The 13,250-nt window shown below is 41.2% G+C and overlaps 1 long non-coding RNA gene across 1 annotated transcript in view; it reads left to right on the top strand.

Annotated features, from left to right (window-relative positions):
- The window catches only part of LOC139035275 (uncharacterized), a 41,801-nt gene that overhangs the window by 756 nt on the left and 27,795 nt on the right, over nt 1-13,250 (top strand). The window contains exon 2 of the long non-coding RNA XR_011487940.1: nt 5,517-5,682. This is a non-coding gene — a long non-coding RNA (uncharacterized lncRNA). The remainder of the gene's footprint in view (nt 1-5,516; nt 5,683-13,250) is intronic.

The raw sequence follows: 13,250 nt of genomic DNA on the forward strand, positions 1-13,250 counted from the left end.
GGAGTACTTGGGGGCTTTGAGAAGCTACTGAAGGTTGTGATGGATAGACTGGTCACATTTATACTTCAAGATAGTCTCTGACCATTGTGCCCAGAATGATTTGGGTGGAAGCCTGGAGACCAAGAGGTTAATGCAGTCGAGACTAAGAAAGAGTTGATGATGGTTCTGTTCCCCAAGTCTACCCTCTGGCTTGTTCCAAGGGTGATCTTAAGGAAAAAAAAACACCTCAAGTCTCTAGAGCTCCTTTTTTTTTTCCTTATAATTTTATTTACTTATTTGTTTGTGGTTGTGCTGGGTCTTTGCTGCACAGACTTTTTCTGTAGTTTCAGGGAGCAGGAGCTATTCTCTAGTTGCTGTGTGAGGTCTTCTCATTGCTGTGACTTCCCTCATTTCAGAGCACAGGCTCTAGGCTTGCATGCTTAGTAGTTGTAGCATGAGAGCTCAGTAGTTGTAGCACACGAGCTCGGTAGCTGTAACTCCTGGGCTCTAGAGCGCAGTCTCAGTAGTTGTGGTTCAATGGCACACCTGCTTAGGTGCTTTGCAGCCTGTGCGATCTTCCCAGACCAGGGACTGAACCCATGTCTCCTGCATTGGCAGGCAGATTCTCCACCACAGAGCCCCCAGGGAAGCCCCTAGAGAATCAGTATTGCTGATGACAAGGCTCCTAGAGCCCTTGATATGGGGCCGTGACATGGCCATGCCAAGTCAACCCCTGCCAACACTCCAGCTCTGGCCCTGACCATGTATTCAGTTCTCTTGCCTCTGCTCATTTGGCCCTCTCCTTTCTCCATCCTCGGGAGGCATCCACCAGTCCTTGCTGAAGGTCCTGCTTACCCCACAGCTGGGGGTCATGGCCTCCAAATCCAACAGTTGACTGGAATACATCCTGTGACTGCAGCCAGGTGTGTGTCTATCTCTTTCTTTGACAGCAAGGCCTGTGCCTACTGTGTTCCCAGAGCTAAGCGGTGGATACAAACACAAACCTCACTGTCCTCAGGACAAACCAGAGGGATACCACTCATAGAAATGAGGCTATGAGATCTGATTACAAGATTCCCCTGTGAGCCTGTCACTATTGCCTACTAACAAGGTCACTCTCAAGGGAATCTGACAAGGTATCCTTTATGAAGATGTGGTATTACATATATTTATATATTTGGTCTTTGTCCCCACTACCTGGCACAGAGCCCTTAAAACCCTTAGAATTTTCTGAAAGAGGCTCTTTTTAAATTCATAATGAACCCTTTTGACCATACCTGAGTTTACTCTAAGGTTGTGACTCATGGTGGAGTTCTATATTAGAGTTCTACAGAGAAAAAGAAAGGAAAAAAAAAGAGAAAAAGAACTAATAGGAGAAATATATATAGTAGGAAAATATCTATATGTATATATAGATATATATACACACATTATATAGATACATATGGAGAGATTTATTATGAGAACCAGTAAAACCAATTGTATAAATCCTGGTTCAAGAGTAGGAAGACATTGCGATGTCCCAGCTCAGTCATTCAAGCAGATGAAGGTGCGAATTCTCCTCTCCTCCACCTTAGGTTCCATTCAGGCCCTCAGTGGACTGGATGAGGCCCACCACCTTACAAAGGGCAATAGCATTACTGAGTCCACTTATTCAACTGCTAATCTCATCTAGAAACACCCTCTAAGACATTTAGAAATAATGTTTAGCCAACTATCTGGGCACCCTATGACCTAGTCTAGTAGATACATAAAATTATCCAACACAGGTCCCTAGATAGCTTCCAGATGGGAGCTGATCACCGGAGGAACTGACTACATGATTTATAGGGTTGGAAAAGAAGGGATGGAAATTGAGTTCAATCACCAATGGCCAGTGACTTAATCAATCATGTCTGGATAGTAAAACCACATGTAAAAACACTAAATGTGGTTTTAAACTGGAGCAGGCATCAGAATCATCCGGAAGGCTTTTTAGAACACAGGTTGCTGGGCTCCACTCTCAGAGTTGTTGATTTTGTAGGTCCAGGGTGCCAAGACTGTTCATTAATTACATGTGCCCAGGTTACCTTCAAGCTGCTGGCCCGGGAAGCACAGTTTGAGAAACATCTCTTCCAAGAAAAGAAGTGACATATCAAGAGCAAGGCATAGAACCAATCCCTTCTGACTGAAAACAAAAAGGAGTATATGGTGTATGAGAATTTTCAAATAGTAATAAAACAACTAGAAAGTCAGTTGTTTTTTCTTTTTGGGAGGGGGAATGTGACAAGGGAAAAAACTGTAATTGCTGGGCCTTTGAATCCTGAACAGAGAATGAGGACAAAGAAATTATCCATAAAGGAGAAATTATATAAGTCTTTCCTTTTTTTTGGCTGTGCCGCAAGACTGAGGATTGAACCTGGCCAGTGAGAGTGTAGAACCCTAACCATTGGACTGCCAGTGAATTACCAAAAGTCAGTCATTTTTTGTTATCATCATGTGCAGGCAACTCTGATCAAATTTTTTTAATTGTCTAAGTCAGGGGTCCCCAATCCCCAGGTCACAGACCAGACCAGTCCAGAGCCTGTTAGGAACCAGACCACAGAGCAGGAGGCAAGTGGCAGGAGAGAGAGCAAAGCTTCACCTGCCATATTTGTGGACTGCTAGTATAAAACAATTACTGTGGCTACTCTTAAACATATTTCCTGTTGGCACATTTGAGTACTTATCTTTAATAAATATTGTATTCTATTTAAAAACTAAAATGGGAATCTATATGGTCAGTCCCCAAGACACCTGGACTCAGTTACATACGCTTATTTGGAGAGTAAATTCTTAGTGGTTCAGAATGGTTTGTGTTCCTTCAAGCTCACTTTGGGCACAGTTTGTGTCTCTAACCCTTGTGTAACTATGGATTCCTGAATTTAAAAAGTATTCAAAGAGATAGTTGCATGTGATTTTTCTCTTTCAAGTTACCTTTTTTCCTGGAGTGAAAGTTTAGATGAGGTTAATAAGACAAAAATATTTGCCAACAACGGGATTCAGCTTTGAAAAATGTACAATAAAATATTGTTTTAAAATTGTCCCTTGTAGATGGCCCATAGGCACATGTCAAGATACTCAGCATCACTAATTTTCAGAGAAATACAAATCAAAACTACAGTGAGGTATCACCTCACACTAGTCAAAATGGCTACAAATAAATGCTGGAAAAGGTGTGAAGAAAAGGGAATCCTCCTACATTTTTTTGTGGGGATATAAATCGGTGCAGCCACTATACAGCACAGTATAGAAGTTCCTTAAAAAACTAAAAACAGAGCTACCATATGATCCAACAATCCCACTCCTGGGCATATATCTGGAGAAAATTCTAATTCAAAAGGATGCATGTACTACAGTGCTCATCGTAGCACTATTTAAATAGCCAAGACATGGAAGCAACCTAAATGTCCCTGAACAGATGAATAGATAAAGAAGATGTGCTACATCTACACCCAATGGAACACTACTTAGCCATAAAAAATGAAATAATGCCATTTGCATTTGCAGCAGCATGGATTGACCTAGAGATTATCATACTAAGTGAAGTAAGCCAAACAAGTAAGATAGATATATGATATCACTTGTATGTGGAACCTAAAATATGATACAAAGGAACTTATTTATGAAACAGAAACAGACTTACAGACATAGGAAACAAACTTATGGTTACCGAAGTGGAAGGGAAGGGGATAAATTAGGAGTTTGGGACTAGCAGATACAAACTGCTACATATAAAATAGATAAACAACAAAGTCTTACTGTATAGCACAGGGAACTATATTCAGCATCTTGTAATAACCTACCATGGAAAAGAATATGAAAAAGAATATATGTATGTGTAATGGAATCAATAAAAGACAGAAATGGTATGGGCCTAACAGAAGCAGAAGATATTAAGAAGAGGTGGCAAGAATACACAGAAGAACTATACAAAAAAGATCTTCATGATCCAGATAATCATGATGGTGTGATCACTCACCTAGAGCCAGACATCCTGGAATGTGAAGTCAAGTGGACCTTAGGAAGCATCACTACGAACAAAGCTAGTGGAGGTGATGGAATTCCAGTTGAGCTATTTCAAATCCTAAAAGATGATGCTGTGAAAGTGCTGCACTCAATATGTCAGCAAATTTGGAAAACTCAGCAGTGGCCACAGGACTGGAAAAGGTCAGTTTTCTTTCCAGTCCCAAAGAAAGGCAATGCCAAAGAATGCTCAAACCACTGCACAATTGCACTCATCTCACACACTAGTAAAGTAATGCTCAAAATTCTCCAAGCCAGGCTTCAGCAATACATGAACCATGAACTTCCAGATGTTCAAGCTGGATTTAGAATAGGCAGAGGAACCAGAGATCAAATTGCCAACCTCCATTGGGTCATCGAAAAAGCAAGAGAATTCCAGAAAAACATCTATTTCTGCTTTATTGACTATGCCAAAGCCTTTGACTGTGTGGATCACAATAAACTGGAAAATTCTGGAAGAGATGGGAATACCAGACCCTCTGACCTGCCTCTGGAGAAACATGTATGCAGGTCAGGAAGTAACAGTTAGAACTGGACATGGAACAACACATTGGTTCCAAATAGGAAAAGGAGTACATCAAGGCTGTATATTATCACCCTGCTTATTTAACTTCTATGCAGAGTACATCATGAGAAACGCTGGGTTGGATGAAGCACAAGCTGGAATCAAGATTGCTGGGAGAAATATCAACAACCTCACATATGCAGATGACACCACCCTTATGGCAGAAAGCGAAGAAGAACTAAAGAGCCTCTTGATGAAAGTGAAAGAGGAGAGTGAAAAAGTTGGCTTAAAGCTCAACATTCAGAAAACTAAGATCATGGCATCCGGTCTATGCCATGGAGACATTTGAAAGTGGAGACATTTGAAAGTTACTAGAGAAATTCCAAATAAATCCATAAACAGTGTATTAGACATGGTTCTCCAGAGAAACAGAACTAATAGGATATATTTGTGTCATTTTTATTATTTTTTATTAAGTGTAGATCATATATAAATTAACAATAGGAATTAGCTCAAGTAATTGTAGAAGCCACAGTCTGCTGTCTACAAGCTGGAGAACTAGGAAAGCAGATGGTATAAACCAGTTGTGTCCTAGGGCCAGAGAACCAGGAGAACTGATGTCCAAGGGCCAATAGAAGACAAATGTCCCAGCTCAAGCAAAGAGCAGACTTGCCTTCTTCCACCTTTTTGTTCTACTTAGGCCCTCAGTGGATTTAGAACATAGTATATCCTTGACCTGGGAGGTAACGTGGTTAGATGTGTCTTTCAGAAAATCACCCAGGTTTTTGCAGAATGAATAGGGAATGGGTGAGATGGGGTGAGGGAGTGATGTCTATACAGTTCGGCTCTCTGCCTCCCTCCTGTTTACAGGCTCTTGCAGCCTGAAGGAAGCCAGAGCCTGCAGCGGGCAGGGAATGAGCCAGGAGGCAGGACAGAAGGGGCTGGGAGGTCCCTAGGATGACTCTCTGGCTTTTGCCTTTGTGAATAGGAGGTTGGTGGTGCCATTTACTGTGGTAAAGATGAAATGAAGACAGGAATTTGGGAGTCTGTGAAGCTGACATCACGGAAGTGGATGACCTCGCTCAGGGGAGGGTGAGTGGAGTGAGAAGAGGAGATGGTGCAGGATGGAGCTCCGGGATGCCAGCATTTAACAGGTGAGCAAGAGGAGGGCGAGCGAACAAGAGCCTGCAGAAGGCCAGCCGGGGAGATGGAAGGCTTGGGGCACAGGTGGCAAGCCAGATGCTTGGGCAGGATTTTCTGGCAGGTATCTGTAGTTAGTTTGGCCAATTGTGTTTTTTGTTCTCATTTCGTTTTGCTCGAAAGGTGCTTAACATGTTCTTTGTTGAGATACAATGCACATACCATAAAAGTCACCATTTCAAAGTGTACAATCAGGTTTTCTGGTCCACTTGTGAAGTTGTACAGCTATCACCACAGTCTAATTCTAGGACTAATTTTAATTTTCATCACACCTCCAAAGGTCCCCCATACCCATTAGCAGCCACTCCCTGTTCCCCCTGCCTTCGGCCCCTGGCAACCAGTAATTGACCTTCTGTCTCTGTGGGATTTGCCTATGTTGGATATTTCATGTACGTGGAATCACATAATATGTGATATTGCAAATCGCATAATTTGTGAGATTGGCTTCTTTCACATGCGTAATTCTTTCAAAGCTCCTCCATGTTGTAGCATGTGTCTGTACTTCAGTTCCTTTTACTGCTGCATAATAATCTGCAATCTGAGTATATCATATCAGTTAATGAACTATGAGCTGTTATGGATTACACTTTTATGAACACGCATATACTAATTTTTGTGTGAACATATGTTTTCAGTTCTCCTGGGCATATACCTGAGAACAGAATTGCTGGATTATATGATAAGTCTGGGCTACCCTGATTTGGTGGCTCAGATGGTAAAGAAACCGCATGCAACCCAGGTTCGATCCCTGGGTCGGGAAGATCTCCTGGAGAAGGGAATGGCTGCCCTCTACAGTATTCTTGCCTGGAGAATTCCATGAACAGAGGAGCCTGGAGGGCTGCAGTCCATGGGGTCACAAAGAGGCAGACACAACTGAGTGACTAATATGTGTACACATGGTTACTCTATGTTCAGTTTTTAGAAGGACTCGAAGTCTTGTTGTATCACTCACCAGATATAGGACCGTGGCTCAGGTCCCTCATCTGTAAAAATGAGACAATAAAGGACATTTTTGCCGTTTCCAAAGTAATTGCACTGTTTTACATTCCCATCAGCAATGTATCGGCAGTCCAGTTTCTCACATCCTTGCCAACACCCGTTGTGTGTCTTTTATTATGATAGCCAAGCTGGCTAGTGTGAAGTGGTATCTTAATGTGGCTTTGATTTGTGTTTATCTGAATATTAATGATGTTGAGGATGGCCATGGTGTTTTCCTATGTTGAGATTTAATTGTACATATCACTAGACTTTTCCCCCATTGATTTGTTTTTCTCCTGTTGATTTATAGAGATTTTCCAGCTGATCGTTTCTGTACTATAGTTCCTATGTTGTTTAATAACATGGTCCAATCCTACTCCATCATCTCGTAGGATTGATTGTGCCCTTGCAATAATATATTGTCTCCAATGTTTTTGGTCTGTATTTTGGCTTTCTGTTTCTTTAGAATGATCCTGAATTAATTCTATCCTATTTATAAATCTTTATATCTTGTATTTTGTTCTTTTTTTCCCTGAATTATCTTGGATATTCTTGGATGTTTAGTCTTTCACATGAATTTTAGAATCTACCTTTCTAGTTACATGAAAAATCCTCATACATTTTTATTGGAATAAATTGAATTTGTAGGTTTATTTTAAGAAAGAAGTGACATCTTTATGACAGTGAGTACTCCTATGCATAAACATGTAATATCGCTCCATTTTTTAAATATTCTTTTTATAACTCTAGAAATATTTTATATTTTCCTCTGTAAGTGTCTAGCTCATTTTTTATAAGATATATTCCTAGACACATGAGAGTTTTTACTGACATTGTGGATGGTATTATTTTGCCTATCACATATCTAGTTTCTCATTCCTATTACAATCAATATGATAATCTATTGATTTTTATGTATAAATTTTGTATCTGGTATCCCTGCCAAACTCCTCTGTTAGTTCAAATAGTTTTTCTCTAGATTTGCTAAATTGACAATAATATAACCTGAAAACAGAAACAGTGCTGTCTCTTCCTAATTTTTTTTTCCTGCTGTGTTGGGTCTTCATTGCAACACACAGGTTCTGGGATCTTAGTTCCCAGACCAGGGATCAAACCCATGTCCACTGCATTGTAAGGCAGATTCTCAAGCCCTGGATCACCAGGAAAGTCCCTATTTCTTCCTAATTTTTATCCCTCTTGTTAGTTTTGCTCATTATATTAGCTAGAAAGTTGAGATGGTGATGAATACTAAAGTGACAGAGAGCAATCCTTTCTTGTTCTTGACTCAGTGGAAATGGTTCCAAACTTTCATCTTAAGTATAAAGTTTAGCTTTTGGGTCAATCAGTCAGTCAATTCAGTCGCTCAGTCGTGTCCGACTCTTTGCGACCCCATGAATCGCAGCACGCCAGGCCTCCCTGTCCGTCACCAACTCCCGGAGTTTACTCAAACTCATGCCCATCGAGTCGGTGATGCCATCCAGCCATCTCATCCTCTGTCACCCCCTTCTCTTCCTGCCCCCAATCCCTCCCAGAATCAGGGTCTTTTCCAGTGAGTCAACTCTTCGCATGAGGTGGCAAAGTGCTGGAGTTCCAGCTTCAGCATCAGTCCTTCCAATGAACACCCAGGACTGATCTCCTTTAGGATGGACTGGTTGGATACCTTTTAAAAGTTACTTTCTATTCTTAATTTGCTAAGCATTTTTAAAAGGAACCTATGTTTCATTTTGTTGAACGGTATTTATGAATTTTTGGAAGGATCAATGGATTTTCTCCTTTATCAGCTAATCACAGTGATAGATTTTCTAATGTTAAATTATCCTTTTGTGAGTAAACAAAATTAATTAATATCAGTCCTGGGCTGATGCCAGCCTGCCTGACACTGACCTTGGTCCTCCACAATAATGTTTTCTTGGAAATAGCAGAGTTCGAATAAAAAAGGGTTATAGTGAATACCTCCTTTGTTGTGTGCTTAAATTTAGGGGGTTTGTCAGTGGGCTTACACAACCAGAATGATGTAAATTATTGGTGGGAAATAGAGGCTGCGACTCCTATGAGTCAAGGTGACCCTCACACACCTTGGCTCTGCTGTACATGACCTGTGAGTTAAGTGACAAAAGAACTTGTGGGCTTGGGTAGCTGTTGGGCCTCCCAGGAAGATGCCATACCTCCTGCTTTGTGTTCTAGATTAAAATCTATTTGTGTCTCATGGGTCTGGTTGCCAACTTGAACCCGAAATCATAGTAGTGGTAATGCACCTTACATGCCAGTGGTCGTGATATATGATTTTTTTTTAACATGTTGCCAGATTCTACTTGCTAGTGTTTTATTTTAGGATTTTTGAAAATATATTCTTTTCACATACTAGCATCCAAGATTGGTTTGGCACTGGTTATAGAAGTCCACAATTCTTATCTGCAATTCCAAAATTCAAAAAGTTCTGAAAACAGGCAACAAGTTTTTTTTTGTGGGGAGGGGACACATTTTCGGCAAACTCACTTGGCCACTAAACCTGATCTGAACTAATATGAGACTATTTATAGATTTAATTTGTCCTACTTAATATGTTTTATGGCAGAAATAGTAACATATTTGATTGTAGGGGACTGGTCCCAACTGTGCTGAGGGTGTTAAACACAAAATATTTGGATTCAAATATTTGAATGGAGATATTCAAAAATATTGGAGATACATTAAAACCAGTTGTTGTTGGGTAATTTTATTAGCAAAAACTACTGCTTTGGGACTGGATAGTTTGAGAAGACAAACTTTTCAGGGATTTTATTTAGCATGGTTGTGGAGGCCAAGTTTTAATTTTACCTCTAGAGGGCAGTCATGGATCATAAATTGGTAGGACTGTTTTAAAAGACCATTGTGCCTGCTACGTCTCTTCATTCGTGTTGGACTCTGTACCACTCTATAGCCCGCCAGGCTCCTCTGTCCATGGATTTCCGTCCAAGTAAGAATACTGGAGTGGGTTGCCATGCCCTCCTCCAGGGGCACTTCCCAATCCAAGGATTGAACCCGAGTCTCATGTCTCCTCATTGACACACAGGTTCTTTACCACTAGTGTCACCTGCTGTTGCTGCTAAGTCACTTCAGTCGTGTCCAACTCTGTGTAACCCCATAGACGGCAGCCCACCAGGCTCCCTCATCCCTGGGATTCTCCAGGCAAGAACACTGGAGTGGGTTGCCATTTCCTTCTCCAATTCATGAAAGTGAGAAGTGAAAGTGGAGTTGCTCAGTCGTGTACGACTCTTAGCGACCCCATAGACTACAGCCCACCAGACTCCTCTGTCCATGGGATTTTCCAGGCAAGAGTACTGGAGTGGGTCCTGGGAAGTCCCAAAAAACCATTACCTAAAAACAGATTAAACTGAGTGCCCGGTATTATGTATTAGAACTGGACATGGAACAACAGACTGGTTCCAAATAGGAAAAGGAGTACATCAAGGCTGTATATTGTCACCCTGCTTGTTTAACTTGTATGCAGAGTACATCATGAGAAATGCTGGGCTGGAAGAAGCACAAGCTGGAATCAAGATTGCTGAGAGAAATATCAATAACGTCAGATATGCAGATGACACCACCCTGATGGCAGAAAGTGAAGAGGAACTGAGAAGCCTCTTGATGAAAGTGAACGAGGAGAGTGAAAAAGTTGGCTTAAAGCTTAACATTCAGAAAACTAAGATCATGGCATCTGGTCCCATCACCTCATGGGAAATAGATGGAGAGACAGTGGAAACAGTGTCAGACTTTATTTTTTTGGGCTCCAAAATCACTGCGGATGGTGACTGCAGCCATGAAATTAAAAGATGCTTACTCCTTGGAAGGAAAGTTATGACTAACCTAGATAGCATATTAAAAAGCAGAGACATTACGTGGCCAACAAAGGTCCTTCTGGTCAAGGCTATGGTTTTTCCAGTGGTCATGTATGGATGTGAGAGTTGGACTGTGAAGAAAGCTGAGCGCCAGAAAAATTGATGCTTTTGAACTGTGGTATTGGAGAAGACTCTTGAGAGTCCCTTGCACTGCAAGAAGATCCAACCAGTCCATCCTAAAGGAGATCAGTCCTGGGTGTTCATTGGACGGACTGATGCTGAAGCTGAAACTCCAGTACTTTGGCCACCTCATGCGAAGGGTTGACTCATTGGAAAAGACCCTGGGAGGGATTGGGGGCAGGAGGAGAAGGGGACGACAGAGGATGAGATGGCTGGATGGCATCACCGACTCGATGGGCATGAGTTTGAGTAAACTCCGGGAGTTGGTGACGGACAGGGAGGCCTGGCATGCTGCGATTCATGGGGTCGCAAAGAGTCGGACACGACTGAGCGACTGAACTGACTGACTGACTATTTCCTCCACTTGATAGATGAGGAAACCGAGCCTTAAAAAACTAAGTAACTTGCTTATTTCATGGAAGTTGTAAATCACATAAAGCAGATTTTGGATTTTATTTTATTATTATTTTTTTTAAATATTCACTGCATCTATTTTTTTTCCTATTTATTTATATTAGTTGGAGGCTAATTACTTTACAACATTGCAGTGGTTTTTTTCATACATTGAAATGAATTAGCCATGGATTTACATGTATTCCCCATCCCGGTCCCCCCTCCCACCTCCCTCTCCACCCCAGATTTTGGATTTTAACCAAGATCTATTAGCCATTAAAATCCATGCTTTTACCCACACCATATTCTCAGTCTCTCTCTCTCTCTCTTATTCTCCCTCTCTTGCCTTCCTTCTCTTCCCAGTAGAAACAGTATACCAAACTGGTTACATGTACCAACTCTTAACAATTCTAAACTCAATCTGCTGGACTAGGAAGGCTGCAGGGCAGAATGATGTCAGGAAATTGAGTCCCATGAAGAGCAAGTCATCTACCAAACCTACCAACCTCTGGCTCTATAGCTTGCCAGCTATGTGACCAAGAGAAAGTTAACTGCTCTGTGGCTCAGATTCATCATCAGTAAAAGTGATATGATAAAGGAAATTTTTGCTGAGTCTTGAGCATATGCAAGTACACTGTATGACTCTGAACCTGTATTGCTAATAAAATGCAAGAAAACTATCAGGTAGGGTCCCAGAAGAAGGAACCAAAGCAACTCCCTCTTAGAGAACTGATCAGAATCAACATAAAACAAAACAAAAACAACAACAAAAGCCAGCTTGATGATGAACTTGCTATGCTTGTGATCTGTGTCTTAGATGTACTACTTGGACTCAACCTAATGGACATACTGGCTTAATAAAGTGTTAAAGAGCCACAGATGGAATTGGGGCTCTGCTTCGTTATAAACCAAACAGTTCTGTGTGGACAAGCTAAAGACTTGCTTAAACCAGTTGATTGCTTCTCCTTATTTGTTGTTATCCAGTCACTCAGTCATGTCCATCTCTTTGCAACCCCATGGTCTGCAGTATGCCAGTCTTCTCTGTCCTTCACCATCCTCTGTAGCTTGCTCAAACTCATGTCCATTGAGTTGGTGATGCCATCCAAACATGTCGTCCTCTGTCATCTCCTTCTCCTCCTGCTTCAGTCTTTCCCAGCATCAGGATCTTTTCCAATGAGTCAGCTCTTCGAATCAAGTGACCAAAGTATTGGAGCTTCAGCTTCAATACCAATCCTTCCAATGAATATTCAAGACTGATTTTCTTTAGGGTTGACTGGTTTGATCTCCTTGCTGTCTAAGGGACTCTCAAAAATCTTCTCTAAAACCCAGTTCAAAAGCAACAATTCTTTGGCACTCAGCTTTCTTTATAGTCCAACTCTCACATCCATACATGATTACTGGAAAAACCATAGCTTTGACTATACAGACCTTTGCCTACAAAGTAATGTCTCTGCTTTTTGATATGCTGTCTAGGTTTTTCATAGCTTTTCTTCCAAGGAGCAAGAGTCTTTTAATTTCATGGCTGCAGTCAGCATCCACAGTGATTTCGGAGTCCAAGAAAATAAAGTCTGACACTGTTTCCATTGTTTCCCCGTCTATTTGTCATGAAGTGATGGGACCAGATGCCATGATCTTTGTTTTTTGAATGTTGAGTTTCAAGCCAGTTTTTTCACTCCCCTCTTTTACTTTAATCAGGAGGCTCTTTCATTCTTCTTTGCTTTCTGCCATAAGGTACTCCTTATAAACAGTGCCTTTTCCTCTTAGAAGCTCATCTTTGCTTTTGGACTGGGAGCCAGTCTTTGAGAGTGCTGTTCTTCCTCGTAGATTACCTTTGTTGTTGTAGTTTAGTCACTGAGAGTAAACCCTCTGTGCTTTAGCTAACTGTCCTGAGTTGTTTGCTAACCTTTAATACATGGCCTAACTTCTGTACTAGATCAAATCTCCCTACCTTACTTGGCAGTACAGTCTTTAACACTCACTACATATCAGGGTTTATTTTTCTTTCAGTAGGGATTAGGGTTACTATGTCATGAGATTATTTTGATAATGAAACAAAATGATAATGTAGGGCACTTAGAACAAAGCCTGAGGTGGTAAGAACTCACCAAGTGTTATTGTTATTTGTTCAACAAATATTTTTTTGAGTTTCTAGG

The sequence above is a fragment of the Odocoileus virginianus genome, chromosome 5 (assembly GCF_023699985.2).
Source record: "Odocoileus virginianus isolate 20LAN1187 ecotype Illinois chromosome 5, Ovbor_1.2, whole genome shotgun sequence".
NCBI classification, from domain to species: domain Eukaryota; kingdom Metazoa; phylum Chordata; class Mammalia; order Artiodactyla; family Cervidae; genus Odocoileus; species Odocoileus virginianus.